The sequence below is a fragment of the Lampris incognitus genome, chromosome 3 (genome assembly GCF_029633865.1).
Source record: "Lampris incognitus isolate fLamInc1 chromosome 3, fLamInc1.hap2, whole genome shotgun sequence".
NCBI classification, from domain to species: Eukaryota; Metazoa; Chordata; class Actinopteri; order Lampriformes; family Lampridae; genus Lampris; species Lampris incognitus.
The window spans coordinates 4,652,645-4,660,144 of record NC_079213.1 but is presented as its reverse complement, the minus strand read 5'-3'; the positions used below and the strand labels follow the sequence as shown (position 1 = coordinate 4,660,144).

The 7,500-nt window shown below is 44.8% G+C and overlaps 1 protein-coding gene across 1 annotated transcript in view; it reads left to right on the top strand.

Moving 5' to 3' along the window:
- Positions 1–33, top strand: part of LOC130109587 (serine/threonine-protein kinase 38-like) — a 24,130-nt gene extending 24,097 nt beyond the window's left edge. Inside the window, exon 14 of the mRNA XM_056276550.1 lies at positions 1–33. This exon is cut by the window's left edge and continues 1,366 nt beyond it. The gene's annotated coding sequence lies outside the window, so the exon portion shown is untranslated.
- The last annotated feature ends 7,467 nt before the right edge of the window (positions 34–7,500 follow it).

Below are 7,500 nucleotides of genomic sequence, written 5' to 3'. Positions count from 1 at the left end.
AAAAGATCACAAATATGGGGGCATAAAATAGCCAAAACCCGTTTAACAATAAAAAGGTTAAATCCATGAGTAAAAATAATTGTAGCTACTTTAACGAGGGAAATCTCACTTAACGATAAGACGCCGACACTCCTGATGCGTAAAATTATGATTTATGAATCTCTATTTAGTGCAGCTAAACTGAACTGCTGAAATACAGTGATCAACATCAACAACAACATTAAAGCTACAGTCCTGAAGATTGATTCTCGTGTTAGTCACAGACAGACACCTTCCCCACCGCCAAACCATGAAACCCGGTGGAACCCGAGCTGTACTCATTGATGTGGTACCCATCTGCTGGTGAAGGTCTTCCACCAGCTTGCTCTGTCACATCTGCTGCTGAGGCGCAACAGCTTCACTTCTTCTTCACACTCAACACCACCCGCCCTCTTCTTCCTCATCTGGCTGCTGTGATGAAGATGGAAACACTATGCACCCAGTCATTTTTTCCTGGCAAAGAACCCTCCAGACACCGGCCCGTCCACATCACACACTGCTGAAGTCTGCAGGATGTGGCGATTCGTGGTATTTCAGAAATATGTTGGCAACCATAAGTAATTACACAGTCCAATCGCTGCCCAAAGATGACGAGGAATGATGACACGCAGCAAGAATTTGTTTGGTTAGCGACCGTAAGCCCCAGTTACATGTAAGGAACAAACCGTTGTGGGTCGTGACGCTGTTAATTCATACCCTAGGCGTTTCTAGCCCATTTTTGGGGGGTGCTGCAGCACCCCTAAATTGAACCCCAGCACCCCTAAAATTGAAGAGATTTTTTTATTTTTTACTGTATGTCCATGTTTAATAAGCTGAAGAAATGTCAAAACCATATCCAGTATATGGTTTAAACGTAATATTTTAACAACAAAAATACAGCACCCCCCCATGCTTCGAAAATGGTTTGATCCACCCCCCCAAATTTATCTTGCCTGGCCGGCCAGCACTCTGAGTGCTCAGCACCCCTAAAGCTCTGATCCTAGAATCTCCCCTGATTCATACCCATGGGGTGAATTCAAAATCTGGACGTCACCAGAAACTTAATTTGCTCATTTCGTTAATTATCTACAATGCATTGAACATCTGCTATGCGAAACCCCCCCAAACGAAACATCTGGCCATTAAGTGTCGACTAAAGCAGTGGTTCTCAACCTTTTTGGGGTCCTGGACCCCCCTGCGTATTTTTGGTCTACCCTGAGGACCCCTCCACCTGATCTTGGGGGAGGGGGGTTGCAATTTGATAGAAACAGTAGAAACTGCATTTTAAATTGCATTATAGCATTTATTCACTCTTTGGGGCAAAAATAAGAGCTTTCAGTTGTAACTTAGATATAGTTAACAAAACAGAATTCTTATGCAGTAACTTTCAGATATATGTAACAAAACAGAATATGTATTCAGTAACTTTTAACAATGCAAACGGGAGCGAGAGATTACACTGGTGAAACAGATGTAATTAGAGAAAAAAGCCCTGTTACCCTTTATAGTTTAGGTAGATAAAGGTCTCAGTCACTTTTCAGTAAAATAATCCTATTTCTATAAATGTCATCGGATCTTTTTTTTTAAAAGATATTTTATTTTCACGGACCCCTTGCAATGACACCACGGACCACTAGGGGTCCGCGGACCCCCGGTTGAGAAACACTGGACTAAAGTTGCCAAAGAATTGAATCATTCAAGTACTTTGATTCTCCCACACAAAAAAACAAACACCAAGAAATACAAAAATACCACCGTCTGCACCCCTGAGGAGAGTTGTTCAGGAAATTCACATTTCATTTCATGTTTCAACTTTACAGATTTGATTTTATTATTATTGTGTGTGTGTGTGTGTGTGTGTGTGACGGTTGCTCTGCAGCATCAGAGGAAGTGATGTCAGTCAGCAGTGGGAGGAAGTCTACGGACATCATACCGGAAGTGGGTGGGGTAGACCGGAAGGGTAACCTGGTGGTGTTGGTTAATAGTGGGAAGCGTTTGGGAAAATGCAGAATTTGGCCTCGTTCCCGACGTTGCGAAGAATGGCCTGGCGAGTAGTGCGGAAGCTGGTGAGCTAGCTAGCCTAGTGAAATTCGTCTGATTCCTCGTTTGGATTCGTTTCAGCCTTCACTTATCCCGAAAGTCCTGCCGGGATGAGACGTCTCTTACGGAAACGCCGAGCAGCTTCGACTCGAGTCGACACGCAGTTAAAACTTCAGCAAAAGCTTAAAACAAAAACCGCATAAGACCAAGAATTCCCCAGAGACGCCCGGAAGCTGTTCTTGAGGAGGAACGGGCGACTCCGGAGGACGGAAGTATCTGGGAAGAGGAAGTGGGGAATTTTAAAGATGGCCGCCGCCATGTCCCGGTTCGCCGTCTTCCTGCACTGGAGCGTAATGGAGGGAGGGAGGTGTGTCGAGCTAAACCGCTTTCTGCTCTATTGCCCTGTTTTACTGCCGAACAGTCAAGACTGGGAGCGTGCGTGTGTGCGTGCGTGTGTGTTATACATACACACTTATCTGTCAGATAAGTGAATTATTTCCCTCGGTGGCGTTATCCGGTGTGTTTAGGTTGTGAGGTGACGTCATTTGGTAGCGTGTCAAACCCGCCACGTTTCGTGTCATTGCTGTTTGGGGAACTTATGACGACTCCCTATGTTTTCTAAAAGTACATTTAACAGATGCATTCTGAGGGATCTGTGTATTCAAAGACGACTTGAAACCCTTTACTTCATTACTATGTCACTTTATTTGAACGGGGGCGGGGAGGGCGGAATCAGTAATCCACACCCGAGTGATCGGCGAGCTAACGCTCCCGGAAGTTGGAGTCTGCAGTTCATGTGGATTTCCGCTGGCCGCCTATTTGAGCTTGCCCTCATACCATATCTCCAAAACCGGAAAGAAAAGTCCTTGGTCTTAATTTATTATTGACGGACCAAACTGTCGGCGAAAATACGACGTTAGCTAAATGAGACCACGTGCTGCATGTAGCATAACCCACCAAGGGCGCCAAGCAGGTTCGTCGGCCTGCGTTTGGTGGTTCGAGCGTCTGCGTCACGGCCAGCCATGGTATTAATACACAACATTATCTCAGATGTAGTATTCACATATCCAGTTTGATTTCTGAACACCCATAAAAAAGCAAATCAGTTCATATCATTCGACAACCACACAAGCCCCCAAAACTGTCGTTCATGCTAGCTAGCTAATGCTAGTCTTACTCAGAAAACTGTCGTTAATGCTAGCTAGCTAGCTAGCTAATGCTAGTCTTACTCAGAAAACTGTCGTTCATGCTACCTAGCTAGCTAGCTAATGCTAGTCTTACTCATAGAACTTGCGTTACTTCTCCCTGAATGTCATAGGCTAGGCTACTAACTGTGCTGTTGTGTGCGGACTTGTTTCCTCGGTGGAGCGGGAGGTCGGTGTCGCTGTGGAAACGTTAAAGGTGAACAGCAAACTCTTGATGTCTGTGTGTGTGTGTGTACATACTGTAGACGTGTGAAGGGGGACAGACGGAGGCGCTAAGTGGTCATTAATATATTCACACTGTTGAGTTTTTATGTTGACAAAATGTTAAAATTTAAAAAAAAAAAAAACATTAAATACTTTTGAAGTATGAATGCCAGTGTATTTTCTTGCCCGGTGCGGGATTCGATACGGGGTGTACTGCACCACAAGGTGACATCACTAACCGCTTGGCTAAAGGGTCAGACTCATTAGCTAGGGGCTAATTAGTAGTTTACAGTCGTCACCCTCCCCGGAAGCGAGCCCTCGCGCTTTGTTCTTCCCGCGCTCCGAAGAGACTTCTGAGGATCTGCACACTTCCGGATCCCACCGCTGCCACCAATGTAACCGGTTATTTTGTTGCCCGGTGCGGGATTCGATACGAGGTGTACTGCACCACAAGGCGGCAGCACTAACCGCTCGGGTAAAGGGTCAGACCCGTTAGCTAGGGACTAACGTGTCTTATTAGTAGTTTACACCAGTAATTGTTTCTGTGAAGGTTTTGTCTACGGTGAATGAGGTGAATCTGAGGCGAGGGTTGATAAATACTGCAGCGAATTCAGGGGGCAGCCGGGCACCGAACCCGGGTGAGAACTGGGTTCGCGTCCCGGCTGCGGCAGTTCTCGGCTGCCCCCCCCCCGAATTCGTCACAATACAAAAGATGAGAAGTTGAAGTGAAAGTGGGTCCTTCTGCTTGAACTCTGACCTCTGCCATTAAAGGCGGAGTATGATGGTGTGAAATGGCGGCCTTTTAAGTATTTTATGATGACTTAAAGTTTGCATTGGATTGGCCAGTGATCATCGCCAAGTTATCATCTGTATTAGAGAAACTGAGTACTCTGCCTAGTTAACAGTGGATTAGAAAATGTACTCTATTCATAATGTGTGCACAAACTTTTACTTTACAAATGAGCTCAGCCTAACTGAAGGACTGGAGAGTAATGTCCAGAACAACCTGCCAACGTCCCTGCAAATCCACATTTGGTTATGTTGGGGTCTTTTTTTGGGGCGGAATCACATATTAACAGCTTTTTTACATAATCATCTTTAGTTAGATACTTTTACAAAGTGATCCCATCGTTTCTGCTTTTTACAGAGTAATTATAGAACACGAAAATAGAACATGGGATGTTTTTCCATCTGAGATAAAAGAGAAAAAGTCAAAAAACCATGCTCACATAAACAAGTCTAAACAAAAGAAGGACGTTTTGGGGGAAATATACAATTTCCACTTCTCCGAAATTTCCTCAAATTCCGTGTCCCCAAGCCTCATGGAGAAGGTGATTCTTTCCTTCACAAAGGTTATGTAGTGCTTATAGTTTCCAGTCGACCGGAAAGCAAGCTGCTTCAGGATTGTTTATTACTATTATATTATTATGATGATTATGATTATGATTTATTCTGCTGTTTTTGCCTTAGCGGGGAGTGCTGTGGAATACCAGATAGATTAGATGTGGGTTTTGTGAGATTCGAGGGAACAGTTAAAATACTTCCAAAAAACAAAACAAAACTTCATCTAGGTCAGTGGTTCTCAATCAGGTCCTCAGGTGTTTCAGTTGCGGTTCAGCCGTAGTCCCCGTGGAAGTTTTTCCATTAAACTGTCTGACGTTATTACTCAATGTGTCCTCTAGGGGGAGCTGTTGACATACAGGAGACGCTGGGGTAGCAGACGCAAGCTGACTGTAAACGCCATTTGTAAATGATCAGGCACGATTAACACTTATCCCTCAATGTGGTTTAGTGGTGTACATGTTTTTCTCTTCTGTCTTGCTCCATCCAGAACCTTCCATCTCCAGCAGCTCCTGGAGTGACCCCGTCCTCTCTGTGGCAGTCAACCAGTAAAAAGACATCATCCTTACTGGGACCAGTAAAGTCAGACGTTTTCATTGCTGGTGCTGTTTATGATCGCTGAGCTAGCTGGAAGCTAATGTTGCTGCCACTGTCTGACTCTGTTCTTAAACTTTAGATCCTGGTCAGTCCTGTACGACTGAATAAACTTTAGATCCTGGTCAGTCCTGTATGACTGAATAAACTTTAGATCCTGGTCAGTCCTGTACGACTGAATAAACTCTAGATCCTGGTCAGTCCTGTACGACTGAATAAACTCTAGATCCTGGTCAGTCCTGTACGACTGAAAAACTTTAGATCCTGGTCAGTCCTGTATGACTGAATAAACTCTAGATCCTGGTCAGTCCTGTATGACTGAATAAACTTTAGATCCTGGTCAGTCCTGTACGACTGAATAAACTTTAGATCCTGGTCAGTCCTGTATGACTGAATAAACTCTAGATCCTGGTCAGTCCTGTATGACGGAATAAACTCTAGATCCTGGTCAGTCCTGTATGACTGAATAAACTTTAGATCCTGGTCAGTCCTGTACAACTGAATAAACTTTAGATCCTGGTCAGTCCTGTACGACTGAATAAACTTTAGATCCTGGTCAGTCCTGTGTGACTGAATAAACTCTAGATCCTGGTCAGTCCTGTACGACTGAATAAACTTTAGATCCTGGTCAGTCCTGTATGACTGAAAAACTTTAGATCCTGGTCAGTCCTGTATGACTGAATAAACTCTAGATCCTGGTCAGTCCTGTATGACTGAATAAACTTTAGATCCTGGTCAGTCCTGTACGACTGAATAAACTTTAGATCCTGGTCAGTCCTGTATGACTGAATAAACTCTAGATCCTGGTCAGTCCTCTATGACTGAATAAACTCTAGACCCTGGTCAGTCCTATATGACGGAATAAACTCTAGACCCTGGTCAGTCCTGTATGACTGAACAGAGCAACTCCAGACATCAAACCCTGCTGCTGCCTCGGAAGAGATGTGCATGTAATCAATTGTTTTTTTTTAAAATTCTTTATACCTTTTTAAACACTTCTTTTTTTTCTTTGCAACTTTCCGCACGGCTCAGAGCAGTGGACCGTGTGGAATCTCCCGGAGATAAACTGGTAAAGTCACCAGTCAGTTCGTGATACCACGTCAGACCAGGTTAGACCAGTCAACACTTTGGCCTCCAACACAAGTGCTCTCCAGCAAAATGGACTTTTGCTCCTGGTTTTGATTTGACTGTGCAGCACTGGAAAAGGTAAAGGGAGAGATAGAGAAAGGTCGCTGGTCAAATTGTAACCGAAGAGAATAGAATTTATAATCTTTATTGCCTCATAAGCAGGGTGAGTAAAAGAAAAAGGCACTGAGTATAGTATTATATAGTATTCTGAATACACGGAGGCAGGAGACTCGGACGAGCAGCGCCAGCAGCGCGCGCATGAAACGCACCTTTTGACACAATTTACACGAGCTGGGCTGGAAAAGTTGGGAAACCCAGGGAGGGGAAACTCGCTCGGGTTGGAAAGTTGAAATCTAAAAATGGAAAGCTGAGCAGACCGGAGCGCGGCGGCGCGTGTGGTAAGTGTGTCAGAAGGCCCGTCGTTGCTCCACGGCCGGTGCCAGCGGTTCACGCGTGGTCCTGGTCCTTGGTTGGAAAGACTGGTTGTTTTGTTACAGACAGCGGGTCAGTAGTGTCTGGGTGACACGTCATCAGACGGCGCCCCCCCCACCCCCCCCCCCGGTGTTGTTCCCACTCCACAGTGTGACGGACACGGCTATGACAAGTTCAACAGATTATTCATTATGGAAAGCAACTCATTTTTAAACCAAGAGAAGATCCCTGAATAGCTTTGTGTGTGTGTGTGTGTGTGTGTGTGTGTGTGTGTGTGTGTGTGTGTGTGTGTGTGTGTGTGTGTGTGTGTGTGTGTGTGTGAGGATGCTAAGTTACAGCACAACTACACAAACTGGATGAATGAATGAACGCCTTTATTTGTCACTGCACAACCGTACAACGACATTAAGCGTTGGCATTGTTAGTAACGCCGCCTGTTCTCTTAATTATCCAGTATTAGTGACGTCAGCTTTATTGGCAGAGCCCGATATCACAAATGACACATTTGCTTCAAGGGGCTCCTCAACTATTGGGGTTT